The sequence below is a fragment of the Lathyrus oleraceus genome, chromosome 3 (genome assembly GCF_024323335.1).
Source record: "Lathyrus oleraceus cultivar Zhongwan6 chromosome 3, CAAS_Psat_ZW6_1.0, whole genome shotgun sequence".
Lineage (NCBI taxonomy): Eukaryota > Viridiplantae > Streptophyta > Magnoliopsida > Fabales > Fabaceae > Lathyrus > Lathyrus oleraceus.
In genome coordinates, this window is record NC_066581.1 from 109,093,479 (window position 1) to 109,118,021 (window position 24,543).

The following is a 24,543-nucleotide window of genomic DNA, read 5'->3' on the forward strand; positions in this document are numbered from 1 at the left end:
CATTGAAAAATTCTGACCAATTATTTCATGGAGGAAAAGTTCCAGGAAAAGGAAATCCACCCACGGGTCTCTAGGGTTTTAAAAGATTCCTAGAGTCATGGACCTTATTCGAGAATATTATCGTCAGAACGACTAATCGTAAGACAATAACATCCTCAAAAGGATATACTCTAGGTTATGTCTTTGTATCAACCTAACGAATCCTAAGTCTCGTAGGTCAACACTACACAACCATCGACTCCACGGTTCTAGACACAGTTCCCATAGTCATGGATCCTATTTGACGATATTATCGTCAGAACGAATAATCATAAGATAATAATATCCTCAAAAGGATCTATTATGAGTGAGGTCTTCGTATCAACCCAACGAGTCCTAAGTCTCGTTGGTCAACATTACACAACCATTTGTCCTAAAAGCCATTAGTTCTGGGTTCTACAAAAGGTCCTCAGAATCATGGATCAAGGTTGAAAATATCATTTTCAGAACTAGTAATCGTAAAACAGTAATGTTTTCAAGGGATCTCATCTGAGTGGGGTTCTCGCATCAACCCAACGGGTCTGATGTCTCACTAGTCGATACTACGCAACCACCATCCTAACTTAATTTTTTCTAATATCTCGGGTATAGAGATTTTTCTCACACAAATGCCAATGTTCCAGAAAGTTCCAGTGATATCATTTGACAATGTACAACAACTGGAAACACAAATAATAAAGGCATATAAAGATAAAGTAGATAAGAAGCAAACAAACAGATAAAAGCAAACACTCAAACACAAAACAAACTAAACTAGGGTGGACTCACTTAGGAAAAGTCATCACAGCAAAGTCGACAGCTGCCGCGACACAAAAAATACTCGGCGTAAGGAGAATCGCCACCGAACTTTATTTATTCCCAAAGAGGGAAAGGGAAAATATCGATAAAACCCACAAAAAAAACACAAGAAATGGTCGTCACAACCAAATCGGGTTCGAGATTCAGTTATGCAAGGGGAAGGTATTAGCACCCCTCACATCTATTATACTCAACGAGACCCATTTAGTTAGTTTTATGCAAGAGTGTTAGCATGATATTATTTGCGATCTTCTACCTATCGAGTGAGAAAAGAGAAAGGAAGAATATTTTTTATTAAAAGGATATTTTTTATTAATTTGGATTTGAAATGATAGAGTTATTCATTTTTGAAGTTTGGAAAAATCACTTGTTCAATGGTATAGGTCAAAGGTGACCTATAATGTAACCTCATATCACATGCTCATAAAAGTTGAATTAGCTCTCACTCCAAACATAAAAGTTGAAGTAGACATCTTGAATTTGATTTTACTACTTAGAAATATTTAATCTCATAAAAATTGAGCAATTTATGGCCTTGGGAAGTTGACATTCAAATTAGGGTTTAGACAAAATGACCTATAATGATTCAACATAGAAAATGATTTTGCAAGCAAAACTAGCTCTAAGTCTCAACATGAAAGTTGTTTGGAATGTCATTTAGAGTAAGGTTTCTCTTGGAATCATTTTAATATGGTGAATATTGTAGGATATAGGGTCTAGGGAGACCCAGTTTTGATTAGATGAATTCATCTGGCCAACCCCCATCAACCAACTTGCTAATCTTCAATTCTCTTGACTTTATGGGTTCATGGTAGATCATATATGCATAAGATGTTAAATTTTTAAGTGTCCATTGAGAAATTTGATCAATTGGTGAGATAGCTTGTTGGAGAAGTTACTCAAGATACCTAGTCAAACTAGGGTTTCCAAGGCAAATCACCCTCAAACTCTTGAAGAATGCTTGATCAATATAACATGTAGAATCAATGGGACTCATATATGATGCTTATACCCATTCTTGGATTAACTCATGGTTGTGCTCTTTGTCATGAGGGTCTCAAACCCTAGATATGAACTTGGTAAATCAATGGGATCATGCCTTACCTACAAAAGAGTTAGGCCAATGCAAAGACATGTTTTTGGTAGTTTGGTTAGTGAAAATGATAATGTACAAGTATGATACAATCACATAGTGCTTGGTGATCTCTACCAAAACAAACCCAATGAAAGAGGGGTAAGGAGGATGCCAAGGTATGATCCCAATGCTAATGCTTATGATGAAATTGCATGAGGGATCTTAGGGTCAAAATTAGGGTCTTACAGCTGCCCCTATTTAAGGACATTCTAACTGAGGAGGAGAAGGTTAAAATCTTCATGTCAACTCAGTAGAATGGGCTTAAATAATAACACATAAACAAATTTTGGTCCCTAAGAGACCTCGTGATGCAAATGTTATGAATGCAAAAGTAAATTCTTTGTGGGGAAATATTGCCACAAAAGGAAAAGAAATTAGAGAGACCGAAAGTCCGCAGGAGTGTAATATATTCCATAAGGAAAACTCACTGTGATTTACCTACTTTTGGAGTGGCGGGTCTCACTATACTGTGGAAGTGGCATGTCCTAGTGTGAGCCTTGAGAGACTTGCTGCGACTCAAATAGATTACCCTGAATTCATTGGATCTTGAAACAACTTGCACCTAGCTGACTGTGTTTTTGGAAGAATTTCCTTGATGTTTGATAACATGAAATAATATCACATTTTTGGACTCGATTTAATTAAATTATATTATTATTTGTTTCGATTTATTTCATTTTATTCGATATTACTTGGTATTTTTCCTTCTATTTGTCTCAGGTAACTTATTTGAAGCATAAGTGAAAAAGGAAGAAAAGGGGGTGCAAAAAGATAATGAGAAGCAAATTCCACTAAAGCCCAGCCCACAATTTCAAGCCAGGAGCGCTGAACCTGTGACGACCGCCACACAAGGTGTGACGAGCGTCACACTCTGCTACCTTGTGTTACGAGCGTAACACATGGTGTGACGAGCGTCACACCCCCATTCCTATATTTTTGGGTTTTGACGCGTAACAGAAGCAACGGAAGCACGTTCCTCCTCTTTCTTCGCTTGACCAATTGACGTGAAAAACCTACTGAATGGAAAATGGTCACTTAATGCATTGGTATAAATAGGACCAATTATGGAACCCTAAAGGCTCCTCTCTTTTTCCGCCGTGCAAGCATATTTTACAGCATTACTTTTTTACAACTTTCTATTTTTATAACAATTTTTATTTCTTTCTTTTCCAGTAAATCTTTCAAGCACTTAATTAATTTTTCACACAATTGTTTCTACACCAGAGACTATTGTGTATCTTTTACTGGATCTAACCTTACGTTAGATCATAGTATTTTATTCCTTCGCTTTTATTTTCCTGTCCGATTGAAAAGTTCAAGAACAAATCCAACCGGTCTGTGGTGGAGTGTTCAAGATTGCTATTAATTATTCAGGTTCTTTAATTTATTGTTTTAATTAATATATGCCTGGTATTACTGTTTATTTATACTGTTTGCCTGATATGGTTTTATTTAAGCATGATGATTGTTTAGACCCGTTTAGCATGTCCGGCTAAGTATTTTAGATATCGGTATGTAAAGTAAGCGGAATGAAGGAATCAAAACTAAGTTGGTTTAATTTCATTTAAAAATAAAGTCACTCTTTTTATGGTCTCAATTTACAGGGTTAATCCCAAAGTTTTTGTACGAGAGTAAATGACATAAAGAAGTTAAAATCAATAGAACGAAAGTTTGAGTTTTTAACTGGACAGTGTAAATTGGACATTAATTCTAAATCAGGGCGAATGCAATTTTTAGAGTTAATTGAATTCTAATCTTTTTCAAAAAGTATTTTTAAAGGTTAAATGTGAGGACGAGAGTTAAGCATTTAAGTTTAATTATATCATCTAAGTCAATAGAGCGAGAGTTTGAGACGAGGGTGTTTAAACGGTTATTATTTTAATGAAAAGAGTTTCTATAGATTCTGTTGTTTTCAAAAAGTGATTTTGGACTTAACTAATAAGTGACAGCCACGTTAATATAAAGTCATGGTCTATTCAACAGAGCGAGAGTTTGAGAAAAGGCTTTTAATCAATAGTGTCTACTGAAAAGATTTATTTTAAAACCAAGAAACCAACGAAGATTTGATTCCCTAATTACGACGAACTACATACCGATATCCGCTTAATTGATATTTAATTTAGATCTAATTTTACTTTTACTTTTCCCCCAAACAATCAAAGTATCATCCACCTTAGCTTTACGAAGTAACCTTAGAAAATGGTATATCGATTCATAAGTCCCTGTGGGATCGATATCTTTTAAAACTACGCGATAGAACTGTGCACTTGCAGTTAGTACCCCAAATCGACTCATAAAGTCGCGATCAAGTTTTTGGCGCCGTTGCCGGGGACTTTTATTTAGTCGATATCGTAACTCTTCTGTTACGCTGTAGAGACTAAGGCAATTTTTATTTTTCCTTTTTTCTTTCGTTGATTTGTATGCCACACACTCGCTCACAAGGCGAGCCGTTTTACTTACGAATCAACGACATTGAACTATATCTCCGAGTCTTACGACGAATTCGGGAATATCGTGCTGCAAACAATCTCCCTCCTATCGAAGTGCCCGACCTCAAAAATCTTCTTCCTTCGCCGATACCCGAGATGGCAGAACCAACTCGTGCTCTTCGAGATTACGCCGCTCCATCGCAAGATGAGTCGCATTCGAGTATTGCTCCACCCGCAATCGAAGCAAACAACTTCGAACTTAAGCCTTCGCTGCTACAAGCAGTGCAACAGAATCAATTCTCTGGAAATCCTAACGAGGATCCAAACCTTCATTTATCCGTATTTGTTCAATACGCTGATACTGTTAAAGCTAATGGTGTCACTTCAGAGGCAATTCGACTTCGTCTCTTTCCTTTCTCGTTAAGAGATAAAGCTAGAAGATGGCTTTAGTCTCCTCCTTCCAACTCAGTCACCACATGGAACGAGTTGAAGAAAGTCTTTCTTGCCTGATATTTTCCTCCAAGCAAAACAGCTATGTTGAGAGCCCAGATAAATGGATTTAAACAGAAAGATAACGAGTCTCTTTTCGAAGCATGGGAAAGATACAAAGACATGATGAGACTTTGTCCACACCATGTTTTAGAGGACTGGTTAGTAATTCATACCTTCTATAATGGTCTCTTATACAACACAAGGTTAACAATAGACGCCGCCGCAGGTGGTGCGCTTATGGATAAACCTTATGCCGATGCTTATCAACTTATCGAAAGCATGGCCCAAAACCATTATCAGTGGGGAAGCGACCGAACAATGGTAGAAAAACCTCAAACGAAAAGTGGCATGTACGAGATAAGTAGCCTTGATCATGTTAATGCAAAAGTGGATGCTCTGGCCCAGAAAATTGAAAGTTTAAATGTATCACCTCCAGCCACCGTGGTTGCCGCAACTCAAAATTGCGAAGTCTATGGAATCCAAGGTCACACTCCTGCAGACTGTCAACTCCTAACAGGAATCCAAGCAGAACAAGTGAATTATGCTCAAGGAAATCCCTACTCGCATACCTATAACTCTAACTGGAAGAACCATCCTAATTTTTCATATAAGAGTAATAATGCTTTATACGCACCAGGACAAGCTCCCAATCAAGCCCCAGCTATACCTCCGAGATATCAAAAGCCGATCCCATCTACACCTAACAATAACGTTCCTAGGAAATCCAACTTGGAAATCATGATGGAGAACTTCATAGCTTCTCAACAGCAAACCAATAAAGATTTCTTAAACCAGAATGTACACACTAGCGAACAAATTAAACAACTAGCAAGTAAAGTAGATGCCCTGGCTACCCATAACAAAATGATGGAAACACAAATCTCACAAGTAGCTCAACAACAAGCGCCTACTGCTGCCCCAACTGGCACATTTCCTGGACAGCCCCAACCTAACCCGAAAAGCCACGCTCATGCAATCATATTAAGAAGTGGAACGGAAGTAGAAGGACCGTCTGATCCAAGGATGGAAAACCAAAACTCTAAAAAGTCAACTGAGGAAGAAAGTAAACCTAAGGAAAAGGAAGAGAGTAATAAGGAAACCGTAGAAAAGAAAGAACCTTATGTACCTCCACCACCTTATAAACCACCTATCCCTTACCCTCAAAGGCTTATTAAAACCAAAGATGCGGGCCAATTTAAAAAATTTGTTGACCTACTGAAACAATTAAACGTCACAATTCCGTTTACAGAAGCTATTACGCAGATGCCCTCATATGCTAAGTTCTTAAAAGAAATTCTTTCTAATAAAAGGAAACTTGAAGATAGCGAAACCGTTACACTCACTGCTGAATGTAGCGCCATAATCCAGAATATGCCTCCAAAACTTAAAGATCCTGGTAGTTTCTCTATACCCTGTCACATAGGAAAAATTTTCATAGATAAAGCCTTATGCGATTTAGGAGCCGGTATCAGTGTTATGCCTTTATCCATATGCAAGAAACTGGAAATGGGAGAATTAAGACCAACTAAAATGTCTGTGCAATTAGCAGATCGTTCTGTTAGATATCCTGTAGGAATTCTTGAAAACGTTCCCGTGCGCATAGGTCAATTCTACATTCCAACCGATTTTATAATTATGGACATAAGAGAAGATGAAGTTACACCCATTATATTGGGAAGACCATTCTTAGCAACCGTCGGTGCGATCATAGACGTAAAACGAGGACGACTCACTTTCGAAGTAGGAGAAGAGAAAATTGAGTTCATTCTTTCCCAATTTTTGAAAGCACCTGCAATAGATGACACATGTTACTTTATGGATATCATCGATGAATGCATAAAAGAAACAGAGTTAGAAAATGACAAATTGTTTGACTATCGTGTAGAAGACAAACTTAACCAATGTTTAGCAATAACACCGGACCCTACGCAATGCCTTAAGAAACCAAACCTCGACCTGAAAACACTTCCCAAAAATCTGAGATATGAATTCCTAGACTTAGAACTTGAATGACCAGTAATAGTTAATGCAGACCTAGGAAAACTCGAAACCGAAAAACTCCTACATATCTTAAGAAAATATCCAACCGCACTAGGATACAACATCACCGATCTTAAAGGAATAAGTCCTTCTATTTGTATGCACCGCATCATGCTAGAAGAAGACTGTAAAACCTCTAGGGAACATCAGAGGAGACTAAACCCGATCCTGAGTGAGGTAGTGAAGAAGGAAGTAACAAAGTTATTAGAAGCAGGTATCATATATCCTATATCTGATAGCAAATGGGTTAGTCCTGTACACGTAGTACCAAAGAAAGGAGGTATAACAGTTATTGAAAATGAAAAAGGAGAAACTATAACCAAACGAATCGAATCGAGATGGAGAATATGCATTGACTATAGGAAACTAAACAAAGCAACCCGAAAAGATCATTTCCCTTTACCATTCATAGACCAGATGTTAGAACGATTAGCGAAACATTCTCATTTCTGCTATCTAGACGGTTACTCAGGCTTCTTTCAAATACCAATTCACCCTGATGACCAAGAAAAGACAACATTCACATGTCCTTTTGGTACCTTCGCCTATCGACGAATGCTGTTTGGCTTGTGCAATGCTCCTGCAACCTTCCAAAGGTGCATGATGGCAATATTCGCCGATTTTCTCGAAAATATCATGGAAGTATTTATGGACGATTTTTCCGTATGCGGACAAAGCTTTGAAGAATGTCTTGAAAACCTAGAAAGAGTTCTAGAGCGATGTGTAAAAGTAAACCTAGTACTTAATTGGGAAAAATGTCACTTTATGGTACAAGAAGGAATTGTTTTAGGACACATCATATCAAATAGAGGAATTGAAGTAGACAAAGCCAAAATAGAAGTAATCGAAAACCTTCAACCTCCGAAAACTGTGAGAGAAGTACGAAGCTTCTTAGGACACGCCGGTTTTTACCGACGATTCATTAAAGATTTCTCTAAAATAACTAAACCTTTGACCGGATTATTAATGAAAGATGTTGAATTCATCTTTGACAATAAATTTTTAGAAACATTTCAAACGCTTAAACAAGCATTGATCTCCTCACCCATAATGCAGACCCCGAATTGGAATGAACCATTCAAAATAATGTGTGACGCAAGTGATTACGCCGTAGGCGCTGTTTTAGGACAACGAAAGGATAAAAAACTTCACGTCATATATTACGCAAGTAGAACTCTAGATGAAGCACAAATGAATTACGCCACGACCGAGAAAGAACTTTTAGCAGTAGTATTTGCACTAGATAAATTTCGTTCTTACTTGGTCGGAGCTAAAATAATCGTTTACACTGACCACGCCGCCATTAAGTACCTCTTAACAAAAAAGGACGCTAAACCTAGACTCATAAGGTGGATCTTGTTGCTACAAGAATTTGATCTGGAAATCAAAGATAAAAAAGGAACTGAAAACGTAGTAGCAGATCACCTCTCTAGACTCGAAAACCTGGAACCGGAAAGAACATTGATCAACGATGATTTCTCGTACGATAAACTTATAGCTACTTTGGAAGAAAATAAAGCTGATAAACAGGTAGAGACCACCTTAGCTATATGTGTTACACCATGGTACGCTGACTTCGTCAATTATTTAGCTGCCGGAATAGTTCCACCTAATTTATCTTACCAACAAAAGAAACGATTCTTCCATGACATAAAACATTATTACTGGGATGACCCTTTACTTTTCAAAAGAGGCCCCGATGGTATTTTCCGTCGGTGTATACCTGAAGAAGAGATAGAAAATATAATCCAACACTGTCACTATGCTCCTTATGGTGGACATGCAAGTACATCCAAGACCTGCTTCAAAATCCTACAAGCCGGTCTTTATTGGCCAAACATATGGAAGGATGTGCATGCGGCTATCAAGAAATGTGATAGATGTCAACGCACAGGAAACATATCTAGACGTGACGAGATGCCACAAAAGGGCATTTTGGAAGTAGAGATTTTCGACGTGTGGGGAATAGATTTCATGGGACCTTTTCCACCTTCTTTCGGTAACAAGTACATACTCGTAGCGGTTAACTACGTATCAAAATGGATTGAAGTTATAGCTTCTCCAACAAACGACACACGAGTAGTAACTAGACTCTTTAAGAATATAATATTTCCGAGATTTGGTGTCCCAAGAATAGTAGTCAGTGATGGTGGATCGCATTTCATATCTAAGATACTCGAAAAACTATTGTTTAAGTATGGTGTAAGACATAGAGTAGCGACACCTTACCATCCTCAAACCAGTGGACAAGTGGAGGTGTCTAACAGAGAAATCAAACAAATATTGGAAAAAACAGTCGCTACCTCAAGGAAAGACTGGTCATCGAAACTACCAGAAGCTTTATGGGCATATCGAACCGCTTACAAAACTCCCATAGGGACAACCCCATTTAAGCTTATTTATGGAAAATCTTGCCACCTCCCGGTAGAATTAGAACATAAGGCCTACTGGGCTATTAAAAATCTAAATTTAAACTATAAGGCCGCTGGTGAAAAGCGAATTCTTGACCTAAACGAATTAGAGGAACTTCGACAAGACGCCTACGAAAATGCCAGAATCTACAAAGAAAGAACGAAGAAATGGCATGATAAACGTATATCAAGAAAAATCTTCAAACAAGGCGATATAGTCCTTTTGTTCAACTCTAGACTTAAGTTATTCCCAGGAAAACTACGTTCTAGATGGTCAGGCCCTTTCCAAATCACCAATGTCTTTCCAAGTGGAGCTGTGGAAATTAAAGGAAAATCTATGGAACCATTTATCGTAAACGGGCAGCGTCTAAAACATTATCATTATGCAGAGAACAATGAAGATTCACAAGTCCTGCACTTAGACGAAATGCCTCCAGAAGTTATAGATTATATTTGATAGTTTTTATGTCGAGCTTGCGACATTAAACAATGCGCTTCGTGGGAGACAACCCACAAATATTTTATTTTTATTTCTTCTTTAATTATTCTTTTAAATTTTATTTAGTATTCATTCTTAATTTATTTTAACTTATAAATTATTTTTCTTCTTTTCTTCTTTCGGCATTTGGCCAAATACTGACTAAAACTCTTGTTTTTCTTTTCTCTAGCTAACACTAACCTGATGGGACAAATTGACTACGGTCTGATCCCCCGCAATTTGCAATGGACTAAATAACGAAGTTATCCAACTTATGTACCAGAACTTCAAGCTAAAAAGAGGATCAGAATCACTAACCGGTCACTCCACTATGTGCGCGAAACGATAAAGGGCTTAATATGATTTCGCTAGAATGAAAACGGGTGAAATAAGAGTAAAGGAACTAGGCTAGTTATAATAGCATGACTCGAACTGGTTTGCATAAGGTGAGGTTATCTGAGGTTGTAACGGTAGTTGTTGATGTCAAGATTAAACTCAGGTTACTTCTAAACAAGGTTTACTTGCAACCTAGTACGAATTGATGTGTGTTTTGAAATTTCATCTGACCAAATTTTTAAAACGATTTCCATACTGTATCTTGCTTGATGACAAGCAAATGTCTAAGTATGGGGGAGTTTGATAACATGAAATAATATCACATTTTTGGACTCGATTTAATTAAATTATATTATTATTTGTTTCGATTTATTTCATTTTATTCGATATTACTTGGTATTTTTCCTTCTATTTGTCTCAGGTAACTTATTTGAAGCATAAGTGAAAAAGGAAGAAAAAGGGGTGCAAAAAGATAATGAGAAGCAAATTCCACTAAAGCCCAGCCCACAATTACAAGCCAGGAGCGCTGAACCTGTGACGACTGTCACACAAGGTGTGACGAGCGTCACGCCCTGCTACCTTGTGTTACGAGCGTAACACATGGTGTGACGAGCGTCACACCCCCATTCCTATATTTTTGGGTTTTGACGCGTAACAGAAGCAACGGAAGCACGTTCCTCCTCTTTCTTCGCTTGACCAATTGACGTGAAAAACCTACTGAATGGAAAATGGTCACTTAATGCATTGGTATAAATAGGACCAATTATGGAACCCTAAAGGCTCCTCTCTTTTTCCGCCGTGCAAGCATATTTTACAGCATTACTTTTTTACAGCTTTCTATTTTTATTAGCAATTTTTATTTCTTTCTTTTCCAGTAAATCTTTCAAGCACTTAATTAATTTTTCACACAATAGTTTCTACACCAGAGACTATTGTGTATCTTTTACTGGATCTAACCTTCCGTTAGATCATAGTATTTTATTCCTTCGCTTTTATTTTCCTGTCCGATTGAAGAGTTCAAGAACAAATCCAACCGGTCTGTGGTGGAGTGTTCAAGATTGCTATTAATTATTCAAGTTCTTTAATTTATTGTTTTAATTTATATATGCCCTGTATTACTGTTTATTTATATTGTTTGCCTGATATGGTTTTATTTAAGCATGATGATTGTTTAGACCCGTTTAGCATGTCTGGCTAAGTATTTTAGATATCGGTATGTAAAGTAAGCGGATGAAGGAATCAAAACTAAGTTGGTTTAATTTCATTTAAAAATAAAGTCACTCTTTTTATGGTCTCAATTTACAGGGTTAATCCCAAAGTTTTTGTACGAGAGTAAAAGACATAAAGAAGTTAAAATCAATAGAACGAAAGTTTGAGTTTTTAACTGGACAGTGTAAATTGGACATTAATTCTAAATCAGGGCGAAAGCAATTTTTAGAGTTAATTGAATTCTAATCTTTTTCAAAAAGTATTTTTAAAGGTTAAATGTGAGGACGAGAGTTAAGCATTTAAGTTTAATTATATCATCTAAGTCAATAGAGCGAGAGTTTGAGACGAGGGTGTTTAAACGGTTATTATTTTAATGAAAAGAGTTTCTATAGATTTTGTTGTTTTCAAAAAGTGATTTTGGACTTAACTAATAAGTGACAGCCACGTTAATATAAAGTCATGGTCTATTCAACAGCGTGAGAGTTTGAGAAAAGGCTTTTAATCAATAGTGTCTACTGAAAAGATTTATTTTAAAACCAAGAAACCAACGAAGATTTGATTCCCTAATTACGACGAACTACATACCGATATCCGCTTAATTGATATTTAATTTAGATCTAATTTTAGTTTTACTTTTCCCCCAAACAATCAAAGTATCATCCTCCTTAGCTTTACGAAGTAACCTTAGAAAACGGTATATCGATTCATAAGTCCCTGTGGGATTGATATCTTTTAAAACTATGCGATAGAACTGTGCACTTGCAGTTAGTACCCCAAATCGACTCATAAAGTCGCGATCAATGTTAACTGTCAATTTTGCAAATAAAATTGTTCATTCAAAAATGGTAATTTTAACACAATGCTCATGCAAAATTTTGAAATCAATTATCATTTTAATGAAGCTGATATACAGTGAATGGATCACTAGTTTACTCAAAGTGCGAAACACAATGGGATATGATACCAATATAGATGATTAAAATATATCTAGGAGTCGGGTTAACACAACCTTGATGAGTATGCTTTCAAAAGAAATCATGCTTCAATTAGGTCTTTTAACGGTTGTAATATGACCTAGTTCTTGGATTTTGAACAAAAGGATATGAGGCTCAAAACCTAATTTTAATCCAACCCAATCTCCTTGATGATCTCCGGTAGTTAATTTGACAAACGTGTTCAATTCCAAAAGGAATTCGACAGTGTGAATATGATGGCTTGAGAACCATTGATAGTCATTTATTTAAGGTGGTAGTCACATATCTTTGTTTGGTAATCGCAAAAATTGATTCTATCAGGAATTTTAGTGACCCTTTGGTTCTAGATACGATGGTCACCTATTTTCACTTTTATTTATTTTATCATTTTTCTTATTTTCCCTAACTTTTTCCTAGATTGGTTCTTTTAAAATTTCAATCCATCGGGATGCCCCGATTTTTGCCTAAGTCACCTCCTTGGTGTTCGACTTAGCAGGCTTTTTCTTTTCCTTTTTCTACTAACTATGACTGCCATGTCATTAGTTTTTTGGGGAACAACCACAATGCCTTTGAATTTTTCATGAGTACTTTGACACTTCTTGACGGGGAAAAGCACGTGGTTACACCTCTTAGGTGTTCGGAATGACTCTCTTAATATTCGAATGCAAATCCGCATTAATTGAAAACTACCTTGCCCCTAGTTCAGATAAAAGGGTTTTTTCATTTAGAAAGAAAAAACCAACTTCTAGGCTCAAAGGGGTTGACGGGGGATTATCTTCTTTATATCTCCGGTGTTTGGTAAGTGAAATAATGTCTTACATCATCAGGAAAGTTTTGTTTGAAAGTTTACTTGTCAGCAATTTTGGGTATTTCGTTTTTCATCATTCTCCCTCCAATCTTTGCTAACATAACAATTTTGATAAATAAAAGGGAATAGGATAAATAAAGATATGTATTTTATTTTATTTTGTGATAAAAAATGGAAAAAAAAAATAGTGAGCACGAAAGGATAGATTCAAAATAGTTCATGCTCATTTCATTACTGTGTTTGGCCCTGCAAAGTACCCATGAATATGTCAATTAGTTCACGGTCTATTAGAGGTGGGTGTACTCTTGCAGCCAGTTCCCTCCAACATTGTGCATAGTCCTTAACGGATTCACTTCCTTTCTAAAACATATTTTAGAGTTGAGTACGGTTCTGCTCCATGTCAGTGTTGTACTTGTACTCGTTTGCAAACACATCATCCAACCTAGCCCAAGCACCTACATTGTTGCGCTCCAACTGCATATACCATTCTGCAGATGCTCCAGTCAAGCTATCTTAAAAACAATCAATCATGAGTTTATCATCCCTAGCATATGCACCCATATTTGTGCAATACATTTTCAAATGGATATTTGGACAGCTGAGGCCTTTGTATTTTTCGAACTCTGGCATATTGAATTTATTGGGAATCACCACATCAGGCACTAGACATGTTTCCAGAGCACTCAAATTAGTTGAATTATGCCCCTCCATGACTCTAATTTTTTCTGCCAAGGCGCGACACATTTGCATAGCTTCAGAATCCTGAGTAGCAACAGTATTAACCACTGGAGCAGTCCTTTGATAATTTTATGTTTCGTACTCATTTTGGATCTCTTCATCAGTGAGAGGAGGGGGATTTGATTAACAACATACGAACTTTGTTCAATAAATCCATCAACGACCCTGAAATTATGTACAGGGTGAGGCCATGAGTTCCCTCAGGCGGGGAGTGAAACCAGGAAGAAGACCGTAAATCACGGCATTGGGAACAAGAATTGAAGGTCCTGATTGGAGAGTAGACCCTTGAACATGAGTGTTATTCCTTGAAGCAATGGAAACACGAGCCTATTCCTCTCTTCTAGCCAGAGCTTGCATATCCTCAAAGATATGATTGATTCTGCTTTTGACGGAGTCGGTTTCACCTTTGATAGCAATTTTTTTCTTCCTGAACTACATCCATGACTCTTCTTGTGTTAGCACGAGTAACGTATGCACGTTGAGGAATCAACTTGAATTACTAAAGACAAGGAGAGATGAAAATGAGCTTTTCATTTGAGGAATGAAATGCATGGTGCATATTGGATGCATGTTGATGCAATAAGTGTTTTTTTATGATAATGAAATGCTCATGTTTATGTATGCACAATTGGATATGTGATCATTGAAAAATTCTGACCAATTATTTCATGGAAGAAAAGTTCCAGGAAAAGGAAATCCACCCACGGGTCTCTAGGGTTTTAAAAGATTCCTAGAGTCATGGACCTTATTCGAGAATATTATCGTCAGAACGACTAATCGTAAGACAATAACATCCTCAAAAGGATATACTCTAGGTTATGTCTTTGTATCAACCTAACGAATCCTAAGTCTCGTAGGTCAACACTACACAACCATCGACTCCACGATTCTAGACACAGTTCCCATAGTCATGGATCCTATTTGACGATATTATCGTCAGAACGACTAATCATAAGATAATAATATCCTCAAAAGGATCTATTATGAGTGAGGTCTTCGTATCAACCCAACGAGTCCTAAGTCTCGTTGGTCAACATTACACAACCATTTGTCCTAAAAGCCATTAGTTCTGGGTTCTACAAAAGGTCCTCAGAATCATGGATCAAGGTTGAAAATATCATTTTCAGAACTAGTAATCGTAAAACAGTAATGTTTTCAAGGGATCTCATCTGAGTGGGGTTCTCGCATCAACCCAACGGGTCTGATGTCTCACTAGTCGATACTACGCAACCACCATCCTAACTTAATTTTTTCTAATATCTCGGGTATAGAGATTTTCCTCACACAAATGCCAATGTTCCAGAAAGTTCCAATGATATCATTTGACAATGTACAACAACTGGAAACACAAATAATAAAGGCATATAAAGATAAAGCAGATAAGAAGCATACAAACAGATAAAAGCAAACACTCAAACACAAAACAAACTAAACTAGGGTGGACTCACTTAGGAAAAGTCATCACAGCAAAGTCGACAGCTGCCGCGACACAAAAAATACCCGGCGTAAGGAGAATCGCCATCGAACTTTATTTATTCCCAAAGAGGGAAAGGGAAAATATCGATAAAACCCACACAAAAAAACACAAGAAATGATCGTCACAACCAAATCGGGTTCGAGATTCGGTTATGCAAGGGGAAGGTATTATCACCCCTCACATCTATTATACTCAACGAGACCCATTTAGTTAGTTTTATGCAAGAGTGTTAGCATGATATTATTTGCGATCTTCTACCTATCGAGTGAGAAAAGAGAAAGGAAGAATATTTTTTAATAAAAGGATATTTTTTAACATTAATGTGCATGGCAAGATTTCTCAATCCTGCTCCTATGTATCTTCAGGTGTTATGGAGAACTCATGGCTACGTATTTCTACTAAAAGAGAACTACTAGATTGATTGCTTCTAGAGAGTGATGCTTAAAACACATTTGAGCCGTTAAACATTTACTTGTTGCTCACTTTTGGAGGCTAAAGTCTTTGTTTGTTTTGCTTCAAAATAGATGTAGCACACTCTTTTCTAAAAAATATTTTCGAGGCCGCACAAGGGCGGAAAACAAGTTTGATTGGTTTGAGTTGATTTTAAGCAGAGATAAGCATCCAAACAAGGAGCTCTACTGCAGTGCTCAAATGCCCGAAAAGGAAAAGGCCTAAGCTCAATCACTCTCTTTTCATCCAAAAGTTTATAAAAATTGTGTAGTGAATTAGATCAAAGTTCATTAACGGAAGACGATTATTCAGAAAAGAAGCTCAACTGCAATGTCCAAATAATCGAGAAAAAGAAGGTCAATACCCAATCAATCTTTTTCTTCTATAAGAGAAATGACATAATTTTTGTAATTATCGTTTTTTAATATGAAAGACGAATGTTTGAACATGGAGCTCTACAGCAGTATCCTAACATTCGAAAAACAGAAAGTTTAAACCTAATCAGATTCTTCCATTTTTTATTGTGAAAAGCTTTAAAAACAGGGGGACGACTTGACGTTGGATCAAGCGTCTGAAGTTGACTTATGCAAAGAGTTTAGATGTGGCGGGAGTGACACTCGATTTTGCATTCAATTTTGAATTTGATTTGGGAAAAAGGACTCGACGTTGGATCAAATATTTTTGTTTTTGTTCTTTTTCTAAAAAGGGTTGATTTTAATCTTTGAATTAACAATCAACTGATAATAAAAATAAATGAAAGTGGTAAACTTATTACACAAATTACGGGAATGGGGGTACAGTTTGCCGAATGGGGATACAGTCTAATAATTAATAATATAAGCTCAAAAGATCATTATAAATAAAAGTCTCGTTGTAAGAAGGCCCAAGCGAAAGCAAATGGACTTAAAATAAAAATCAGAAATTTGAACTACATAATTTAGTTCTATGTTAAGCAATCGTAAAAGTGATTCATGTAGGAATCACCATATATGAGGCCGGTCAACAAAACTCAACGCGTTTAAGTAATTTCTTAAGTTAAATTGAATTTTTAAATTTGAAATTGCAACGCATCTAGGAAAACCCGATGATTTAAGCGACAAAAAGAAACAAAAATTAAACTAAAAGAATTTAACGATTAGTTAAGAAATCATAAAGTGATTCATGTATGAATCATCCTATCTGAGGCCGGTCAACAAAACTTTATGTGCTTAAGCAGTTTTTGAAGTTAAATTGAATTTTTAACTTCGATATTGCAAGGCATCTATGAAAAATCGATGGAACAAATAAATCGATTTTTTTCTATTTACAACATTTACTTTAAACAAATAAACAATTTGAAATATTAAGTGTAAATACTTATCTAAATAAAATCAGGGAAAAGAAAAATAAATAAAACCAACAAAGATAGAGATAAATTAATATGGGGGTGCAACAACCAAATGGGCTAAAGCCCAAACAAAGCACACAAAAATAAACAATCTAGAGAAAATAATAATAGTAATGACAAATCAAAAAAAAAACATAAAATAATATATATATATATATATATATATATATATATATATATATATATATATATATATATATATATATATATATATTATATATATATATATATATATATATATATATATATATATATATATATATATATTGCAAAAGAGGAACATTTCAATTTTCAAAAACTTTACAACCACCATTCAGGCATTGACAAGTGGAATTGAGGAAAAGAAATAAAAAAAAGAAACACTTTTTCTTTCTTAAATAAGTTCTAACGTTAATCATCAAACATAAAATGAAAGAAAGAAAAAAATAACAAACACCTCTTCTCAAACCATCTCACTCATGATCTCTTGATTTCTTTCACTAAAACTTTCTCCTTGCTTTCGATCTCTCTTCTATGCATGGATCTATGGCGGTGGTGAGTTATTCGTGATGGTGATGTGCGTTTTGTTGAAGTGGTGTTAAAAAAAATGGTCGACAGTGCGTGTTTTGTTTGGTTGGTAGGTCGTGAGTGGGCCAGCCGAAATGAGTACACGGTAAGGGTTGGCGGTTACAGGAGGTTACGCAGTTAGTGGTGGTGATGGATGGTTCACTGGCGGCTAAAAAGTGGCAAAAATGTTATAGTTTTGTTGGTTGTTTCGAGGTTATGTTCATAGTGTATTTGATGGAGGGTGAGCTTTATGGTGGTGGCTTGAATGTTTGATAACGCAAAAACGTATCGTATTTTTGGCTCCATATGCATTGCTTTGGTGGCCCATTATCTCTATAAAACTCCATTTTCTTCTCTTTTTCTTTCCTTTTTCTTTCCTTTTTTCTATTTTCCATTTTGCTTGCTGTAAACCTTTTAACCGACGAATACCTGCAATAAACATAAAATGTGGCCCATTATCTAAGGTGTGTGGCGCCCGCCACATGGACCCAAGGAGGAGGTGGCGCCCGCCGCCAAGCATGAAGAGGTGGCGCTCAATCCTATTTTGGTGGCGCTCGCCTCTCATTCAGAGACTAGGGTTGTGGCAACCGCCACAACCTAGTCTTCCATCTTTTTCTCTATTTTTATAGCCATGAATCCAACCACCTTCGCTACAACTTAGGGATTGTGGAAAATATATAAAGGGCCTCTAACAGACTCGCGGGTCTCTCTCTCTCTCTTCTTCCAGTTTTCAAGCGACGATTATTCTTTTTCTCGAAGTTATATTTTCTTTTAGTTTTCTAGGCAGTTTTCTTACTTTGTAAAAGTAATAGTTCTCCACATCGGGGACTATGGCACTTTATTATTTACGCTTTTGGGATTCAATTGTAACGGTTATTCATTGCCAAAGCTTGCCGACATTATTTTAATCGAAGAATCAAGATTCAGTTCCAGTTCTCAATTCATAATCCAGGTTTTATTTTGATTGTTGTTTTATTTATTTATGCCTTATTGCATGTTTGATTTCCCAAATACCATGTCTGTTACCGGATCCATGTCCAGCTAAACCCTTAGGTGCTGGTATGTAAAGACCGTCGAAACGACGAGATTCATAAATAATTGGTGTTAGTTTTTATAAAACTTATTTTTTTTGGTTTTTAGTTTCTTATTTTAATCAAACTATTTTTCGTACGAGAGTACAAAACAAAGTAAGGTTACGGTCAACAAGAACGAGAGTTTGAGATTTTAACCAGATAGCTGAAACTAGGCATTAATCCTAAACACAGCGAGAGCGCTTTGGGATTAATTAGACTTTATTTATATTCAAAAATTACTTTTAAATTCAAAATGAGACCGCGAGAGCCAAGCATTCTGGTTTAGGAGTATGGTCAGAGTCAATAAAAACGAGAGTGTGAGACTAGGTCCTCTCTATAAATAATTTCTATTGAAGAATATTTTAACCAATAAGATTACACCAACTATCTATAGAATCCCCGAAGTTTGATGCGTTACATATCGATATCCCCTATATCTCGTATCTTTATTAATATTCTATTTACGTTATAGTTATTTCTCTTCATCCCTCCAATCTTAGAATGATCATCAACCTTAGATTTACATAGCAACATTAGACCACGATACGTTCGATTATTAGTCCTTGTGGGTTCGATAATCTTTAAAATTACGCGATAGGACTGTGCACTTGCATTCACGATTCACATAGACTTACTAAGTCGCGATCAAGTTTTTGGCATCGTTGTCGGGGACTAATTTAGTCGATATCATAACTCCAGTGTTGCCCAGTATAGACTAAGGAAAACAATTCTTTTTCCCTTTCTACATTTGTTGAGTGTATGCCAAGTACTCGCTCTCAAGGCGAGAAATTAAAGCTATAATTCGACAAACCCGAGTGTTATCTCAGATTAGAACACCGGATACGAGACTTGATATTGGAACATCGTATCAAGCTAAATCTTCTTGACCTTAACATCCCTACTTCTGAATCAGTTATTCAACCAGAGATGGCCGAAGGAGTGCAAAACCGTCCTTTAAGTACTATGCAATCCCTTCACAGGATGAACCACATAACAGCATCGCTGCCCCTGCCATCGAAGCCAATAACTTTGAGCTAAAACCCTCGATGTTGTCAGCAAAACCAGTTTTCAGGTAGTCCCACAAAGAACCCGAACCTACACTTGTCAGTATTTTTGCAATACGCAGACACGGTGAAAGCGAATGGTGTCAGCCCAGAAGCTATAAGACTCTGTCTCTTCCCATTTTCATTAAGAGGTAGAGCTAGAGCTTGGATTCAGTCTCTACCATCCAAATCTATCACTACGTGGAACGAGTTGAAGAAAGTCTTCTTAGCTCGATATTTCCCACCTAGTAAGACGGCTATGCTAAGAGCCCAAATAAACGGGTTTAAACAAAAGGATAATGAATCACTTTTTGAAGCTTGGGATAGATACAAAGACATGATGAGGCTTTGTCCACATCACGGTCTAGAAGAATGGTTGATCATCCACCCCTTTTACAACAGTCTCTTGTACAATACAAGATTAATAATAGACGTCGCTGCAGGTGGCACATTGATGGATAAACCATACAATGAGGCCTATCAACTCATCGAAAGTATGGCCCAAAATCATTACCAATGGGGAAGCGAAAGAACCTCTATAGAGAAACCTCAAACGAAGGGCGGCATGTACGAATTAAGCAGTCTTGACCATGTCAACGCCAAGGTAGATGCTCTGACTCAAAAGATAGACAGTTTGACCCTAACACCAACAGCCACCATGGCTGCCGTAGCACCAAACTGCGAGATATGTGGAGTTCAAGGGCATACGACCCCAGAATGTCAACTCTTGACAGGAACCTCCACAAGTCAGGTGAACTGTGCTCAAGGAAACCCTTACTCAAACACCTATAACCCAGGTTGGAAGAACCATCATAACTTTTTGTACAAAAACAATAATGCATTATATGCACCTAACCAAGCACCTGTTGTACCACCAGGATATCACAAAGCTGCCTCAAATACTCAAAATTCTCCTAGGAAATCAAACTTAGAAATAATGATGGAAAACTTTATAGCTACCCAAGCCCAAACAATTAAGGATTTCCTAAATCAAAACATACACACTTGTGAGCAAATCAAGCAGTTAGCAAACAAAGTAGACGCATTAGCCACCCATAACAAAATGTTGGAAACACAAATCTCACAAGTGGCTCAATAACACGCACCTACTGCTGCTCCTGCAGGCACATTTCTTGGACAGCCGCAACTAAACCCGAAAGGCCATGCAAATGTTATTATACTACGAAGTGGGACAGAACTAGACGGACCGACCGACCCTAGAACTCAAAACCCATCCATGCATCAAGACCTAGGTAAGGTAACTGAGAAGGAAGACGAACAAGAGGAAGATAAAAATGAAGAGGCCGTAGAGAAAGAAAAACCTTATGTGCCTCCACCACCATATAAACCCCCTATCCCTTATCCTCAAAGACTTGTTAAATCTTAAAGTGTAGGACAATTTAAAAAATTCGTAGAGCTTCTAAAACAATTGAATATTACAATACCCTTTATAGAAGCCATAACTCAAATGCCCTCATATGCTAAGTTTCTCAAAGAAATCTTATCTAATAAGAAGAAGATATAGGATAACGAAACCGTTACACTTACTGCTGAGTGTAGCACCATAATACAAAACAATATTCCTCCTAAGCTGAAAGACCCAGGTAGTTTCTCCATACCCTGTGTAATCGGAAAGTTTGTCATCGACAAAGCACTATGCGATTTAGGAGCCAATATTAGTTTAATGCCCTTGTCCATATGCGAAAGGCTAAAAATGGGAGAACTAAGACCTACGAGAATGTTTGTACAACTTGCAGATCGTTTTGTCAAATTTCCCGTAGGTATGCTAGAAAATGTTCCGGTGCGCATAGGACAATTCTATATTCCTACTGATTTTATAATCATGGATATAAAAGAGGATTCCAACATCCCTATCATATTAGGAAGACCATTCCTAGCTACAGCCGGAGCTATCGTAGATGTTAAGAAAGGTAAGCTAACCTTCGAAGTTGGTGAGGAAAAAGTCGAATTCATTTTGACACAATTCCTAAAGGCACCAGCTATAGACGATACATGTTGTCTAATAGATGTCATTGACGAATGCATAAGAGAGATGGAGAATGAACAAACATCATACTCTGAAATACTGAAAATTCCAAGGCCTCCTACTTTTGAAGATGAAAGTTTAAGTAAGGAATACCAAGATGACAGCCTAGGCAAATGCCTAGCACTAACGCCCGATCATATGCCTTGCCCAAAGAAACCAGCCCTAGAACTTAAGACGTTACCCAAAAATCTAAGGTACGAATTCCTAGACACTGAACTTGAGCGACCTGTAATAGTAAATGCAAACTTAGGGTAGATAGAGACCTAAAAGCTTCTACACATTTTGAGAAAATATCCAACTGCTTTAGGCTACAATATCTCAGATATAAACTGAATAAGCCCTTCCATATGCATGCATCGCATAATGCTAGAGGAAGACAGCAAGACCTCTAGAGAACATCAAAGAAGGATAAATCCCATTATGAGTGATGTAGTAAATAAAGAAGTGAAAAAGTTGTTAGAAGCAGGTATTATCTACCCGATATCCGATAGTCAATGGGTTAGCCCAATACATGCCGTACCAAAGAAAGGAGGCGTCACAGTTGTGAATAATGAAAAAGGAGAATCTATAGCACAAAGAGTGGTTACTGGAAGTAGAATGTGTGTTGATTATAGAAAACTAAACAAAGTCACTCGGAAGGATCATTTTCCTTTACCATTTATCGATCAAATGCTTGAACGATTGGCTAAGCATTCTCACTTCTGCTACCTAGACGGTTATTCGAGATTTTTCCAAATTCCTATTCATCCCGACGACCGAGAGAAAACGACCTTCGCATGCCCCTATGGTACATCCATCCAACAGTGGACAATCTCTCAAAGGAGCTTTCCCTATTTTGTCCTCCAACGGTCACATGCTTATGTTATATAAGCATTCATTGGAGACTTGAAGAAACCCCTAGTTGCACAAGTACTTTGACACGCTATTTTTCTGTGTGAAAAGCTATCATTCTTAGTATATAGTTTTCTTTAAGTGTTTGTTATTCATTTGTGTAAAATCTGCTTTTGTATAAGCATCTTGTAACATACAAATATTCTTCAAACTATTTGTTTGAGTCCTTAAGGAGGTTATCCTTGAGAAGACAAAGAAAGTTGTTCTTTGTGAATCCCTGAGGAGACTAAGGTTTAGTTGGATCCTTGAGAAGACAAAGAAGGTTATTCTTTGTGTTTGTTCTAATCTGTTGATTATAGTGGATTAAGTCCTTGTGTATAAGGCAAAATCACCTTGGTGGGTGGACTAGATTAGCTTTGAGTCAAGCGAACTAGGATAAAAATACTTGTGTTTTTATCTCTTTGTTATTAACTTGTTAGTGGTATTTTTGTTTTGGAAAAAGCTTTTTCTTGTAAAACCTAATTCAAACCCCCATTTCTTGTGTTTTTCACACCTTCAATTGGTATCAGAGCTCCGGTTCTGATTGTGATAAAAAGTTTTATCAACACCTCACAATGTTCAGTACCAATCCAGTTGTGTGAGAAACAATGGTTGCTGCTAACATTGTTAATAATAATGATAGAGATCATTACAGTGTTAAACCACCTATTTTTTATGGTGAGAAATTTGACTATAGGAAAGATAGAATATAAAGTTTCTTTCTTGGTTACGATGTTGATCTCTGGGATCTCGTAGTCGATGGCTATGTTCACCTAGTAAATGCTGAAGGAAATACTTTAACAAGAAGTGCTATGTCTGATCAATAGAAGAAAGACTTCAAAAATCATCATACGGCCAGAACCATATTGCTTAATGATATCTCTTATACGGAGTATGAGAAGATAACAAACAGGGATTCTGCCAAATCCATCTTTGACTCTCTAAGAATGACTCATGAGGGAAATGCTCAAGTAAAGGAGACGAAGGCCTTTGCCTTAATCCAGAACTATGAGGCTTTCAAAATGGAAGATAATGAAAAAGTTAAGGCTGTGTTCTCAAGGTTTTAGATGCTTGTCGCTGGGATTAAAGTTCTGGACAAAGGGTATTCTACAACTGATCATGTCAAGAAAATTCTCATAAGTCTTCCCAAAAAAAGGAGACCTATGGTAACTGCCTTGAAGCTGGCAAAGGATCTCAACAAAATTAGTCTTGAAGAACTTGTTAGTTCTTTGAGAAGTCATGAGATTGAGCTAGAAGAAGATAAACCTCATAAGAGAGGCAAATATGTTGCTCTAAAATCTAAGCCTGAGAAAACTAGAGCATATCAAGCTAAGGAAGAATCATAAGGATCTGATGAAGACTCAGAAGATGATAATGAGTTGTCCCTAATCTCAAAGAGAGTCAATAGACTCTAGAAACACAGGCAAAGTGGTCAAGGGAAGTTCAAAGGAGTCAGAAGGACTGCTTGTCGCTTCGAATCTTTGTCTGGACAAAAGAAGCAAGCTTTTCGAAAATAAGTTATTTGCTTTGAGTGAAAGGAGCCAGGCCACTACAAAAATAAATGTCCTAAGCTAAAAAAGGATAAAAGGCCTAACAAGAACTTCTCCAAAGTCGAGAAGGGGTTGATGGTTACCTGGAATGACTCAAAATCTGAAGAAGAATATTCTGATGAAGAAAAAGCCAACTCTGCACTGATGGCAACCACTGAGGATCCCACAAGCTCGGAGGAACCAGAAGACAAGGTATTATCAGAATCTGACTTC

The 24,543-nt window shown here is 36.9% G+C and overlaps 2 non-coding genes across 2 annotated transcripts; both read right to left on the bottom strand.

Moving 5' to 3' along the window:
* Positions 1-4,935: 4,935 nt before the first annotated feature.
* LOC127133289 (small nucleolar RNA R71) lies at positions 4,936-5,042 on the bottom strand. The gene has a single exon (XR_007807275.1). It is a non-coding gene; the product is annotated as a small nucleolar RNA R71 (small nucleolar RNA).
* Positions 5,043-20,122: 15,080 nt separating this feature from the next.
* On the bottom strand, positions 20,123-20,229 carry LOC127133609 (small nucleolar RNA R71). The gene has a single exon (XR_007807563.1). It is a non-coding gene; the product is annotated as a small nucleolar RNA R71 (small nucleolar RNA).
* Between the last annotated feature and the right edge of the window lie 4,314 nt (positions 20,230-24,543).